Here is a 16,164-nt window from a genome sequence, read left to right as displayed (position 1 = left end):
CATTGCTACCCTGAATACTCTTCTCCAACACCGAGGCCTTATCAACTGGTTCAGAATAGCTTTGAACTTGAAACCCAACCACCAACTCGTAAATCCTATGCCTCAGGCCTTTCTTAAATTTCCTGACCTTCCTTACTTCGTTTGGGATCAGAAATGAAGCGAAACACGACAGTTCTAAAAATCTAGCCACATACTCCACAACCGTCATATCCCCCTAGGTCAGATTAGTGAACTCCTCAATCTTCTCCTCTTTGACAGATGAAGGGAAATACCTATCAAAGAACAGCTCCTTGAATCTTTCTTAGGTAAAAGCTATCTTTATGACCTTCTAATCCTCTAATAACTTACAGAAAGCCACCGACGCTTTGCCTCTCCAGTCATCTTAAAAGCAACATAACGGACCTTCTAATCATCTGTTCTATCGAGTACAGCTATGATTTCCTCTATCTCTTATACCCAATTCTCTGCTGCCACTGGATCAGGTCCTCCTGTAAAGGCTGGAGGGTTCATCCTCATGAATTCCTTGATACTGTAGCCCTGTCCTATAGGTGGACAGTTTTGTTCCTTTGGATCCTTCTTCATTTCTACTTTAACTTGACGGATAATACCTCGTAGCACCTTAGAGGTATCCATCTCTTCCTCACTAAAGGTCACTGAATCCTCCCTTCCTTCAGCCTCTACATTCTCGTCTCCAAAATCTATCCTGAAAGTAGGACAGAGTAGAGATAATATTTCCATATCATAATCATTAACTTAAATCCAATAAAAATCCAAAATCTTCATATAAGGACCAGTCTCACAATTCAGAAACAAAAACATCTAAGGTTTATCGTGGCTTTTGTGAGGCCATTGGTTGCTTCAAAAAAATCACAAGAAATTGTTGACGTATTTTTGTCTCTATATTATAAAACACAATCCTATACTTCCCTACACCAAACCTATTTCTCAATACCTAACCTATGCATCTCCTATTTTCATCCTAACTTATTCCTATACTCTGGTATAAATCATTTCCTAAATCTTAAAAATCCTAAAATCATTGCTCTGATACCATAATGTAACACCCCGAACCCATAAACTCAGGTCCGGTGTGTTATACCTGATAAAATCCTGATATTCTAATTGCATAACATACGCAGCAGGAAACATAACCATAATCTCTATATCATAATTCTATAATACCAAGATTCCATAATACTAGAGTTTGCTATATCCTATCTAGAAATCCATAAAATCAAACCATCACCTACATTTCCATACATACATACATACATCTCCAGAACATTTCAGTATTTTCGCAACCATACTTTCTCAAAAGACTTAAAACATAAAGACATAAAACATAAACTTAAACTTTGACTTTATACAACTCCTTAGTATATAAAAAATATACCTTTTTCTCTTTACAACCCTCAAAAAACTATAAATCCTCGAGCTCCTAAGCCAGACCTCGAGGATGTTCTAAAAAAGAAACATTCATATTCGAGTGAGACACATCTCAGTAAGGGAAGAAACGTACATATTAAAACAGCTTGTGGCTAACATGAGATAAATAGATATCATTTTAATTACATTTGAAAATCATCACGTAACATTGAAATCATTTTCTAAACCTACACAATCACATGCAAATATTTAACCCACGAAATTACCCAAGGATATGGGTAATTACCCGCTCATACAAGTAGCACCCCTCTGCTCTGATACTTAGATAACCCTAAGGTCACAACTAAAGCATACCATGGCACTTACCTTACTCAGTAAGCCCTCAAGTGTTAGATTAATCTCGTACTCACACAATTCAACAATAGCTTACTGGCAAAGGCCCTAAGGATAGGGAAATCTACCCGCCCATACAAGTAGGTTCCCTTTGCCCTAGTACGTTATGCAGCTACTGCCACATCTGAAGCTACTAGTGCACTTTCCTTTCTTATCAAGCCCTCAAGTGAAGAGTATGCCTCGCGCAATCGTAACATGTTCTACGTATGTACATACTTCTAATATCATAATACGCTACTCTTTCTATCATTATTCAATCATTCACATCCATTCATGTCCATAGCTTAACATTGCATTGCATTTCACTTTAAGTGACTCTTTCCCATTTGTATCGTTCACGTTTCATATTTCATTTCATTGCATTGTCATTCCATTGTCATTTCATTGAATAACGTTTTCATTTCATTCCTTCGTACTATAGCTGGTCCTTAGCCATCATTTGTTAGTCTACATAGAAATGCGCTAGAATCTACTAACATGGTTGTCTTTCAGCTGTCTTACATTTATATGATTGCATTTAACATACACAAGCAACATTATCCATATCATATTTTATTCTTAATACTTTACTTCCTTAGCCTACATCTCATACATTTAACATATATTTGCACAGAATCTCATGCCACACAATTTAACAGTAAAATTCATATACATTCATTACAAAATAAGCCAACCCCCATTTAACATTTATATGCTAAAATACATTTCATTTCTTACATAATTCCCCAAAAAATTCCTTTTCACTTTCATTCGTTTACTTTCACATATACATAACTATATAAGCATTCCTAGGCTCAGAAAACATAAATTTTATGCCTGGCATTTTAAACCAACATATAAACATATATACATAAATAACACATAATTCTTTTTAATACATGAAAAACCTGATTTAATATATAAATTTCCCCTTTACTTGACTTTCAAAACTACGCTAGCAGGATCCCTGAACCGATATCTGCAGCATTCATTTGGACCCTGAATCCAAAAATCCTAACTTAATTAAAATAAATTCCAATTAACTCAAATCTCAAGAAAAATACTTATTTACTACTTCCTAGGCTCCATACAAAAATATTCGTTAAGGAATTCCCAAAATAACTCACTTACCCTGATTTTGGGATGTTTCCCAAACCCCTTATCCCAATGATCAGCTCCTACAACCTTGCAGAAAACGATCCTACGAACCTCGTGGTGGTTCTCGATCGTCAAATCGGGTCAAATATGGCTCGAAATCGAAGAGAGAAGACTGGGATACCATTTTTAGAGAGAGAGTTCATAAATTTCACGCTAAAAATGAAGAACAACCTATTTATAGACAGGGCTTCGTCAATGAGACACATGGATTCGTCGACGAGGGACTGTAGAGATTTCGTCGATAAGAACATATATTTGTCGACAAAATTCAGAGTTCCAATAATACTCTCTTGGGATTCCTTCGTCGATGAGGAACTGGTGTTCGTCGATGATCTTTAGAAGGACACTCATCGATGAGGACAGGACATTCGTCGATGAGGCATGCTGTTCCTTCTAAAAATTCTTCCTTTTCCCTTATATTAATCCATTCCATTTATTATATTTTCTATTTACTTTAAATTTTTGGGTCATTACAATTATACTTGTCATGCTCAAAATACCAATTTATATATTCAATGATACTAATATACTTTATAGATACCAATGCTAATGTCATATTATGTATAGCTCATGAATACTCAATTAGTTAGATGCAAATTTATCCATGTGATCCATAAAAAGCATGCATGGTCAAGAATTAATCAAGTCATATCAAAATTCATGTTTCTAAATCATGTTAATATGCTCAGATTTTCAAAATATAGTGAGCCATTAATCATCAATATTTTCATTTTCTTTAGAGATTTCAAGATACCAATTTGAAGATATACACATGTAGCATATAGCATTCATATAAACATGGAATATATCATATCATGTGCATTGTACTATACTTTTGTTTGGATTGTTTTTGTGTTGCTCAAATATTTCATTTCAAACTTGTTTAATAGTTTTTACCTTCAATCAGTCGGCTGAGCTGCTGTCCATTCGGCTGACCTATCCTTTCTTTTTAAAGTATTTGTTCATTCAGTCGGCTGAGTTTGTGGTCAGTCAGCTGACCTTCACAATTTTTCTACCAAGCTTTCTTCTACTTATGCAACAAGTTTTATTTGCTTCAAATATTCTTTTCTATAGATATCCAAACTTTATGTATCTTAATGCTTTCTAGTTTAAGGCTTGTATGAATCATTCATTAATTGAGGCCAACAATTTTTATTTTTGTTTTTATGTGTTTTAATAAGATAAGCTCTTAAACTTTTCTTTGAGTTTTTTCATACAAGGCTTTTTATCTAGGTACCCATACTTTCTTGGGTCCGGATGGTTTAACAAGTGATGCTTCTTTAATTCTCCATACTTGTTTTGTTTTCACACATTTCCTCTTTAATGGACATTCAAATTTAATATGAGCCCTTTTCTTACATAGAAAACATGTGGTATGTGTGTAGGCATTTGAGGAAGTGCTAGCATAATCTTTAGAGGCTTTTGTGAAATATCCCATATAGAGATACTTTTTCATTTTATTTTCAATTCTATTGAATCCTATGCCTTCTTTATTTAAAGACATTCTTTGTGAGTCAATCATTTTGTCAAAATTTTCTTTTCCTTTAGTGAAATTGTAAATGATTTTGGTTTGATCCTTAATTTCTTTCTTAAGGTCATAAATTTCAGAATTCTCTATATTTTTTCCCTTTTCTTGGTTTTTAGACATCTTAGTAATCTTATCCTCTAATTCAGAAATATATAAGTCTATGTCATTTTCCATATAGGATTGGGATCTCAAGTCTTCTACTTCATTCATCAATGTTTCATCCTTGCTCTCTAATTTCTTGATTTTCAATTTTTTTTCTTTTTCAACAAGATTATTAGACTTTAATTCATTCATCACAGCTTCATACTTATTTTCTATTTTCTTGATTTTTGAAACTTTATCATTTTCAACAAACTTAATTGATTCTAGTTCTTTCATCATTCCATCATTCTTGTTTTTCAATGATATATTTTGTTTAGTTACTTTGATTAGCATCTTATGTACTTTGAATAAATCATTTTGTAATTTTTCATAAGATGGCATGCTTTCATCATTGGATTCATCATTATTAGAATTATTTAAGGATTTGGATGAGGAGCTTTCCTCATCATCCCAAACCATAAAGCAAGTATAAGCAACCTCTTGGTCACTTGATTCATTATCGGAACTACTTGTACTCAAATTGTCCCAAGTAGTGGCATTCATGGCCTTTTTCTTTTTCTTTTTAGAGTCTTTCTTAAGTAGTGGACATTCCGATTTAATATGTCCAGCCTTATTGCAATTATAACATATGGGAATTTTATTCTTTGATTTCTTTGTATTGGTTTCTTCTTCATCTGATTCTGAGTTTTGGATTCTTCTTTTGTTTTTATTCTTTGTCCTAAGAATTCTTGCTAGCTTCTTGTATATATAGGCTAATTCATCTTCATCCATTTCATCTTTATCCTCATCACTAGAGTTGTTGTTTGACGTTTTAAAGGCTATAGATTCTAGGGCTTCATCGTTTCCATTCCTTTCATTCATTGACATTTCATATGTGAGGAGAGAACCTATAAGTTCATCTAAGGAGGAATTTTTCAAATTTCTTCCTTTGGTTATGGCAGTGGCGTTTGGTTCCCATATAGGTGGTAGCCCTCTAAGAATTTTTCTAATCATTTCATAAGTGGTGTATGTTTTTCCTAAGGCATTGAGTGAATTTATTATGTGGGTAAACCTAGTATACATACTAGTGATTGTTTCGTCCATATTCATTTTGAAAGCTTTGAATTCACTAGTTAGCATTTCAATTCTATTATCTCTTACATCAATGGTTCCTTCATAAGTAACTTCCAATTTATCCCAAATCTCCTTGGCTAATTTGCAAGCCATGATCCTATTGAATTCATTCATGTCTAGAGCACTATATAAAGCATTCATAGCACTAGAATTTACTTGCAGTATTTTGTAATCTATTTCAGTCATGTTCTTTTTCTCTTTAGGGACTTGATTTCCATCTACTAGTTTGAGGGGAATTAGGTCACCATCCGTGACAACCTCCCAAACTTTCCAATTCATAGTTTAAATATATATTCTCGTCATTTGTTTCCAAAATGTATAATTTAAACCACAAAAGATGGGTGACCTAGTTAAGGATTATCCTTCTCCAAAAGGAGTTACGCCTAAGTGTGCCATTAAGATTTTTATATAGCTACTAATTAATATTTTCTATAACCCCGCTCTGATACCAATTGAAAACTATGGTGTAGTCCTAAGAGGGGGGTGAATTTGATTTAAAAATTTGCTCTTAATTCCTTTTAAGACTCCTTAACCTCTTTTGCTTCTTTTATTCAATTCTTGACTTCTTTGTTTGATTTAACAATCTTACAAGAACTTAGTTCTTTTTATACAATCCACAACACAATTAAACAAACAATCAAACACACCAAACTTTAAAACCAATCAATCAAATCCACAAAATATTCAATCAAGATGGTTAGTTTGTTTGCAGCCCTGCAGTGAATGAAATTTTGAATCAAGCCATGTTGTTAAATGCAATATAAAATCCAATACTCTTTTCAAAAGCTTAGATGTTAAATAAACTTTCAGCTAAAGAGTCTTTGGGTGTTTCATCAATCAACGTACTCCCTTACGGTTTCCACAAAGTATGGATTAACCAACATACTCCCTTTCGATTTCATTAATCCCAAAAACTAATTAAGCTTAAGTTTACTTAATATCTAATTCACATAGTATATATGATTTAGAAACTTAAAACATCCAAGCAATTTATATATGCTGAAAGTAAAGAGCAAGGGAAAGAGAGAGTGAGACCACGGTTTTTACGAGGTTCAACTTATCCCTAGCCTAGGTGCTCACCTTTGGCAAACCACAAAGGATTCACTAAACCAATTCCTTTTCCAGGTGAAACAACATCGTTTACACACTCTTTTAGTAGGCTAGAGCCCGCCTCTCTAAGTGATATCCCCTCACTCAATCACTCCTTCAATTAGGTAGAGCCCGCCTCTCTAAGCGATATCCCCATGCTTAGCCAATGTTCCAAACACCTTGGAATCGTCAAAAATACTGCAAGAATACAAAAGAGTAGATGCGTACAAGAACACTCTCAAACAGAGTAGATTAGTACAAATTCAGCACTATGTACTTCAACAATTTAAATACCAATATGAAATAGAATTGAAGCTCAAGTGTAGATATCACCAAGGGTTCTTTTGTGATTTATAAAACTCAATATGAGAACCGTAGGTTGATGTTTCACCAGCAATTCAAATGATTTCCCCCAGCAAGAGTATGAGCAATAGAGAACTTCGAGAGAGATTGAGAGATTGAATGCAAGTTTGCTGTGTAATTGCTTGGTTATTAATTTTTTGGGATTAAGGTAGTATTTATAGACTTTTTAGGATTAGTTTACTTATTCCCCAAGTTACTTGGAGCCTCCACCAAGTTTTTATAACGATCATGTTTGAAAAATTGATTTTTAGAAATTTTCCGTTAAGTTCAAAAATTCAAATTCCCGTAGAGTCAGTTTGCTAGACAAGCGGCTGGGTAGTGTATTGTTAGCTGATTACGCTTCAAAACTGTGTAATTGGGCAACTTAACCCGAACTTTACGATTTATATTTTTAATTAAATGTCTAAAATTGTCCAATATTTTAATTAAATGCCAAAATTATCATTCTTGAACTTTATTGCATTATTTATTAAGTTTTGGTAATTTTTTGTCGCAGGAAAATTCCTGGGAACCAAAACCGACACCTGTTCGTATTTCATGCATAACGTTTCCTTCTGAGCTCCGATCGAGACGATTCAAATTTTTGGAGAAAGAAGAAAGGATTATCTACAACTTTAGTGTTTTGAGTTTTGTGAGATATGGGCTCCAGAAGAGTCAGATTTGCGATGAACAGAGAATGAAAAAAATGAAAAAAATATAACAATACGGGTCAGCCCTTTCCGAATGGGTCGGGTCGTGGCTTCACGGATCCTAGGGCACCCAATTTCCCCTTTTTATTCCTCTGTTTCTTCCCCACACAGTAGCCCACGAGGGCTCCCCCTCTCCCTTCTCTTCTTCCTTTCTCTTCTTTCTTTTATTTCTTTCATGTTTTTGTTCTTCTTCTTTTTCAATCTTTCCTTCTCTCTGCATCTCAGTTATTTCTTTCCTTCACCTTATCTTCCTCTACTTTTCTTCTTTCTCTAACCTCTCTATTTTTCAGCCTCTTTCTCACTCAGCTTCCTCTTCCCTCTGCAACTCCCCGCAACAAACACCATTACAGCTGCAGCAGCTTCACGGCACAGTAGCAATACCAGCCGAGCACTCTGCTGCTGCCATAGCAGCAGCCCCATACCAGCACCCACAGTAGCAGCCCGTGCACCAGCTTCCCCTGCTCCAGCTCTCCTCCAGTAGAGTAGCAACACAGCAGCTCCAAACTCACACACAGCAGCTGCATCTGCTGCCATGGCCGCCCTTCTCTCTCTCTCTCTCTCTCTCTTCTTTATTCTTTTCTTTTCTTTCTTTTGTTTTCAATTGCAACAATATATTTCTTCTCTCCTTTAGTTGTTTGTTAGAATTTTGAAAGATTGTTTGAGTGGGTGTTAAGTTATTTTAATTTGTTTAGTGGAGTTTAATATTTATTTATTTATGTTTCTTTTAATTAATGTTATTATTAGATTGGATGGATTTAATTTAACTCCTTTTATTTATTTATCATTCCTTTAGTTCCTTTTATTTATGTTTTTATTGTGTTTTATTTTCATTTAAGTCAATTGATAGTTAAACTTTGTTTCGAGTTCTTGGTTCGTAATAAAAGTTCAGTTTTTAGTCTGCATTTAAATTGTGATTTTGGTTCGTAATTTTTAGTTCATGTTAAAGATTTGATTTTTATTCTGTGCGTGTGTGTGTTTGATTGAGTTTCCATTCCTGCGTGTTATAATTCCTTATTCAAAGTTGTCATCTTTAATTAAGCGTGTTTCAGTGTTTCCTTAAGTAGCCTAGGATTTCTGTTATTGTTATTTAATTTAGTGCGTGCTAGTTTTAGGACTTTAATTTGCGTGTGTATTTAATTTGTTAAATTAAGTCTCCACAATCTTGAAAACCCCCGAATCTGAACTGAGTTCAGTGCAATTTAATTTTGATAGGGAGAACGTTAAATCTGAGATTAAACGCATTCCCTGAGGAGACGATCTAGCCCTTGGGCTTAATATTACACGACAGAACTCCTATACTTGGGATAGCTTCCGAGCTGCTCATTTTTCGAGTGAGTCAAGTTCTTGGCGCCGTTGTCAGGGATTGTTAGTCTTAGTCTCAAATTTGCATTTTTCCCGTCATTTTTATTAACTTTATAAAAAAAAAAGAAAAAAAATAGAAAACAAAAACAAAAAAAACTGAAAAAAAAAATCGAGTTTTGAAAAATGGTTGCACCTGCACCGCGCACAATAATGGATTTTTTGCAGCTTGAATATGCCACTGCATCCTCTTCCACTGTTTTGCCTTATGACGAGCTTAATTTCATGATGCAGCGCGGGAGGACGTCATTGCTACCCGAGTTCTACGGGTCGGAATCTGAGTGCCCATATCAGCACTTAGCAGAGTTTGAATTAACCTGCAATATGTTTTTCTCTCATGCTAGAGCTGACGAATCTACTAGACTGAATTTATTTCTTGTTACTTTGCAGGATAGGGCACTGATTTGGTTTCATTCTATGAGACCTTATTCTATCACTAATTGGTCTGATATGGAGCGTGAATTCCTGCATGCATTTTGTCCCTCACATAAAACTCAATTTTTGCAGGAACAGATTCTTAATTTTGTGCAGCAGGATGACGAGACATTTAGGGCTTGCTGGGAGCGATTCAAGGATTTTCTAAGCACTTGTCCACATCACGGGTTCGACTCATGGAGGTTAGCTAATTTTTTTTATACTGCTCTTACCCCTGATTGCAAGTGTTTTGTCCAGACTATGTCTAATGGAGAGCCCATCAGCGAGGATCCAGATTAGGTATTATCATTCTTTGATTACTTAGCTGACAATGTCCCATAGTGCAATACACGATACACTCAGGCACCCATGACTGCACACCCTATCAGCACAATTTGTGGTGGTGATGCATACGAACCACCAAACTACCCTGATATTCCTCCGCCTCAATACCAGCCACAACAGATCCCTCAGAGCAGTACGCCGTCAAACCTTTTCGAGGATAGCATAGCTCAAATGGTGAACATGCACCAACAATTCATGTAAACTCAAGTCGATCATAATAATGAATTGCGGGATACCATTAATGCGATAAGCACGCAGTTGGACATCTTAGAAAATGAAGAATTGCCCGTGGAACCTCAGCCTAGTCCTCAAGAGTACCAGCAACTGCAACAACAAATACATGATGTTTCTCTTAAGATAGCAGAGGCCACCATCACCTTCAGTAGCGAGAAAGACGATCCCCAATCTGAAATGCTCATCGCCAAGCAAACAGTTGTCCCAACACTGGAAGTTACGGCTAAAATTGATGAATTCAAAGAAAAATTAGAGGAAACAAGCCCAAAAGTGGAGCATTTAGTTGATGATGAGACTGATACTCATGCGGAGTACCAACCTGTGGTACCTCATACTCCGAGCTCAGAAATCGTGAAATCGTCACTCCTGCCTGAGTCAGATGTTAAGGAATCTAATGTGGAGGCAGACTCTCGCAGTGGTATGATGATATGTACACCCGATAAAGAGGGTGACCAGTCTAGTGAGCATATAATTTTCAAAGAATCAGGTAAAACCTTTAATGTTAATGCTTCTGAAGAACTGCAGGTAATTAGTCCGATCACTTTCTCTCAACCGTTAGTTCGTAAAGAAGTACATTTCCTAGACACAATGTTGAATAAAGACCCTTTCTTGTCCACACATGAGGGTCAACCTGCACACAAATTGTTTGCTATTTTGACACTCATTAATTTATCTGAGGTTGATTTTTGTGCAGGTATGAAGACTAATCCACTGTGGCGGCTCAAATTTGGAAACCCGCCGATGCAATTTATAGACCTGCGGCCACTAGACGAAATTCCTCCTGAGCCTCCACCTGATAATTGTGATGTTTTTCTTTTCCTTCTTTTCCTTTTATTTTATCTTATTTTATTTTTTGTTAGTTTTCAGGACCATTTTCTCATAGTTCGATTTTTGTTATTTCACCACTTAGGCACGCTTTACTTTTCCCGTGCACAGTCCTTTCTATTTCCCCTATGCTTTTACATTGAGGACAATGTTCCATTTTAGTTAGGGGGGATGAGCATTCGCATGTGACACTGTGCACGTACACGTACCGGGTTTTTAATTTAAAAAATAAAAATAAAAAAAAATAAAAAAAAATCAAAAAAAAAAAAGAGAAAGAAAAGAGGAGCACTAGAGGATTACACTGCACTATGCCATGCTTAACACTGTATATACCTTTCACATACTTGCGTATAACTTAAGAATGACACACTTGAGTCAATCATGCGTAGTTTCTCTCTATATGATCTTATGACTCCATGAAGAACTGATTGGTAGTACACTCGTGTTAATTTGGCTATATAATTTCCTATATTTACATGACATCTCACGAGGCTAAATAAACACATTCACGTGATTCATTGCACTTAGGGTTTCCTGTGAGCACTGAGAGAGCACCTGTGGCGACTATGACACCTTGTGAGATATCCTTGAGCTATTTATCATCCTTTTAAGCGTTAATATCAAATCAGAGTTCATGGAACTCAATTCTCTTTTTTCTGGATGATTCCTTGTACACTAGTCTTTGTTTTTGATTTGCTAGCCTAGAGGCGACACCTAGTGGGGAGATAGAAACTTAGGTCTTGTAGCCTACTCAAAATGTGAAGGCTGAGCCACCCCTAGAGATAGACTTAGTTCATGGACCAGTATTCGAGCTCAATTCCCATTGATGGTATGAAGATTACAAAAGAAGTGTTATGACTGTCCTTATTGCTCAAGAAAAGACAGAAAATAAAGAATGAGCAGAAAAAAAGAATAAGCAATACACATGCGCATGAAATGAAATGTCAATGCCGGCCCAAATACATATCACAAAAAGTCAAGGACGACGCATATTTTCCACGTATGAAGATTCTTCAACCGATTAATGCCTCAGATGTATTCATGACAAGTTTGTGAATGAGTTGATCTAGGGTGGTCTTGGTTGGATATGGCAAGTAGGTGAGAAGATGCTAGGGTGAAGGACCCGACACCTCATAGATAGGCTAGATCCTTTCCAAACTAGTCCACTCCATATACTTAGCGTTGTTCCTTTTAATATGTGGGATGTTTGATCGCGACACTCCTCCTCACATATGATGAGTGAACCCATTTTCTTTGAGTGTTCTTGAGGGTATACCAGTTAGGCCGAGTCAAAGCGACTGTTCTGTAGGTGTCCACTGGCGTCCTAGGTGTACTGAGTCACACACATCACACACACCTCGAGAGTTTACCTGTTTATACTCGAACTTATATGATTGCATTAACTCTGAATGTGCCACTAATTAACTTCATGTGAGTATACTACTATCAAATCACATATAAACGATGAAACTTGCATGAGTGACGTGCTTTGGAGTCGTGTGCATTGAATATGAACAAGCTTGTGTGAAATTCAGTTATGTTCTCGTATATGAAGTGGTATCATTATGTTGCACGTGCATTAATTTCATGATCACCAGAGTATGTAGTTGTAGACACCACCCTGAGATTCATTCACGTCATTTGCTAGAGACTAGCAAAACATTAGTTGGGGGGTGTGATTACGCGTCAAAACTGCGTAATTGGGCAACTTAACCCGAACTTTACGGTTTATATTTTTAATTAAATGTCTAAAATTGTTCAATATTTTAATAAAGTGCCAAAATTATCATTCTTGAACTTTATTGCATTATTTATTAAGTTTTGGTAATTTTTTGTCGCAGGAAAATTCCCGGGAACCAAAATCGACACCTGTTCGTATTTCATGCATAACGTTTCCTTCTGAGCTTTGATCGAGACGATTCAAATTTCTGAAGAAAGAAGAAAGAATTATCTACAACTTTTGTATTTTGAGTTTTGTGAGATACGGGCTCCAGAAGAGTCAGATTTGCGATGAACAGAGAATGAAAAAAATGAAAAAAATGTAACAATACAGGTCAACCCCTTCCGAATGGGTCGGGTCGTGGCTTCACGGATCCTAGGGCACCCAATTTCCCCTTTTTATTCCTCTGTTTCTTCCCCACACAGTAGCCCATGAGGGCTCCCCCTCTCCCTTCTCTTCTTCCTTTCTCTTCTTTCTTTTATTTCTTTCATGTTTTTGTTCTTCTTCTTTTTCAATCTTTCCTTCTCTCTGCATCTCAGTTATTTCTTTCCTTCACCTTATCTTCCTCTACTTTTCTTCTTTCTCTAACCTCTCTATTTTTCAGCCTATCTCTCACTCACCTTTCTCTTCCCTCTGCAACTCCCCGCAACAAACACCATTACAGCCGTAGCAGCTTCACGGCATAGCAGCAATACTAGCCGAGCACTCTGCTGCTGCCATAGCAGCAGCCCCATACCAGCACCCACAGCAGCAGCCCATGCACCAACTTCCCCTGCTCCAGCTCTCCTCCAGCAGAGTAGCAACACAGCAGCTCCAAATTCACACACAGCAGCTGCATCTGCTGCCATGGCCGCCCCTCTCTCTCTCTCTCTCTCTCTCTCTTCTTTATTCTTTTCTTTTCTTTCTTTTGTTTTCAATTGCAACAATATATTTCTTCTCTCCTTTAGTTGTTTGTTAGAATTTTGAAAGATTGTTTGAGTGGGTGTTAAGTTATTTTAATTTGTTTAGTGGAGTTTAATATTTATTTATTTATGTTTCTTTTAATTAATGTTATTATTAGATTGGATGGATTTAATTTAACTCCTTTTATTTATTTATCATTCCTTTAGTTCCTTTTATTTATGTTTTTATTGTGTTTTATTTTCATTTAAGTCAATTGATAGTTAAACTTTGTTTCGAGTTCTTGGTTCGTAATAAAAGTTCAGTTTTTAGTCTGCATTTAAATTGTGATTTTGGTTCGTAATTTTTAGTTTATGTTAAAGATTTGATTTTTATTCCGCGCGTGTGTGTGTTTGATTGAGTTTCCATTCCTACGTGTTATAATTCCTTATTCAAAGTTGTCATCTTTAATTAAGCGTGTTTCAGTGTTTCCTTAAGTAGACTAGGATTTCCGTTATTGTTATTTAATTTAGTGCGTGCTAGTTTTAGGACTTTAATTTGCATGTGTATTTAATTTGTTAAATTAAGTCTCCACAATCTTGAAAACCCCCGAATCTGAACTGAGTTCAGTGCAATTTAATTTTGATTGGGAGAACGTTAAATCTGAGATTAAACGCATTCCCTGAGGAGACGATCTAGCCCTTGGGCTTAATATTACACGACAGAACTCCTATACTTGGGATAGCTTCCGAGCTGCTCATTTTTCGAGTGAGTCATTAGCTTTGGTGCAATCCCAAGAGGGGGGTGAATTGGGTATTTAAAAAATATCGCCTAGGTCAATCTGTTTAACAGTAGAATTATATAACCTAGGGTCATTCTATGCGATCAATAAATAAACATACACGTGGAATAAAAGTAAAGTGCAGAAAGGTAAAAAGTATAAGCGATATGTTTACGAGGTTCAGCCAAATTGCCTACGTCCCCACCTTGGCTACACCAGCACAAGGATTCCACTACTGCTCACTTAACGGGTAGAGCGGCACCGGTTACAACCAGGTCAATTGAAGGGGCTGACCTTAACCAACACGCCTTACCAGGATGACGAACCTAGCTTTCCTAACCAGGTCTAAGCCAGTCTGAGACTATTCAACAGGGCTAGTCTCCCTCTTCAGGCCCACGCCTAAAATAAAACAAATGATTTGAAATTTTTTGTACATGGAAATACCCTCTTCACAAGCAGATATGTACAACAGTATAGCTCAAGCAATATTGCAAGCACGTATGATATGTAAATATGCTCAGTGCTCTAATGTGTGCTAAACACTCAAATAGGTATAGATAATCAATATAGATCAAGAGTGTATATGAAGAATAAAAGCTCCCCCTGAGTTCTGCACTCAACGCATTTAATGGCTTTTTCATTTTCTAATTTCTTTAGCCAAGAGTTATAAGATTTTCAATGGTTTAATCTTGACGTGAATACTTTAGGCTTATTAGACCAATAGTCACAAAGAATATTCATTAAGGTGATAAGCATATGTTTGCCTCTTTTCTTATGAATATAATACATGTGAGGGGCATAAGTTTGAATGAATTTTAAATTTAACTCATCATGCATAGGTTTCTTTCAAATTTCATTTCATAATCTAGATTTGAAACCTAGTGCAAGTAATTTTAGCCATTCAACATCATTTTGATAAGGTGAAGCTCTAAATGATTTGATTTAATGTTTGAGAGCTTATGAAATGAATTAAAAATAAACACTCTTAAAATTAAATTATCATTTAGTTCAAAAGAGTATATAGAATGAGTGGACATTATTCAAAATGTTTTCAAGGAAGTGAATATGTCCTAACAGACTAGCCAAGGAGCACTCAATATATATATTAGTCATTTATGATCAATAGTGCTATAAACCTAGAATGATGACTACTACTTTGTTCAATGCTTTTAAATTCAAGGATGGGTTTAGGATTAAATGATATACAGTGATATATGGGTTCCCTAAACCACAAACTTGTGCAATGGACAATGTATGCTTAACTTAGGATATCTACATTTAAGCGAGAGTTAAGCAATTTGAATTGTTTATCAAGCAAGAGTGCTTTGTCCATTTTGAAAGTGGATTTTAATCTTAGTAAAACAAAATAGTATATAGAGAATGCAAATACTAAGTTTTAGAATTTTAAGCATAGACCACTTCCAAGCCTTTTAATCATCACTACCCCCTAAATCTAGTCCTAGGGTCTAAGGAGAAAAATAGCTAATTTGATAATTTTAATTTAAATCCATTTTTCCTTAAATCCTACGGGGTTTGCTTTCATGATCATCCATATCATTTCTTTGTCTAGGCCTCTAGCACTTCTCAATAAGCAATTAAGCCATACGTTCCACATAGTTTTGCAAAATAAACAGGTATTGGATATACATAAAAGATTGTTCTTATTTATTCTATTTTTCTTCAATGAGACTAGACTATTGGTTTTATGCAAACAACCTGAATCCTTTTTGAAAAGAATTTTCTCTTTAAGTCCGAAGGGGTTGTTTAGGTTATCTTTCTCACTTGAGGATTCGAAAAATATTTTAGA

Source organism: Malania oleifera, chromosome 12 (genome assembly GCF_029873635.1).
Source record: "Malania oleifera isolate guangnan ecotype guangnan chromosome 12, ASM2987363v1, whole genome shotgun sequence".
In the NCBI taxonomy this organism is placed as follows: domain Eukaryota; kingdom Viridiplantae; phylum Streptophyta; class Magnoliopsida; order Santalales; family Ximeniaceae; genus Malania; species Malania oleifera.
This window is presented reverse-complemented; position numbering follows the sequence as displayed.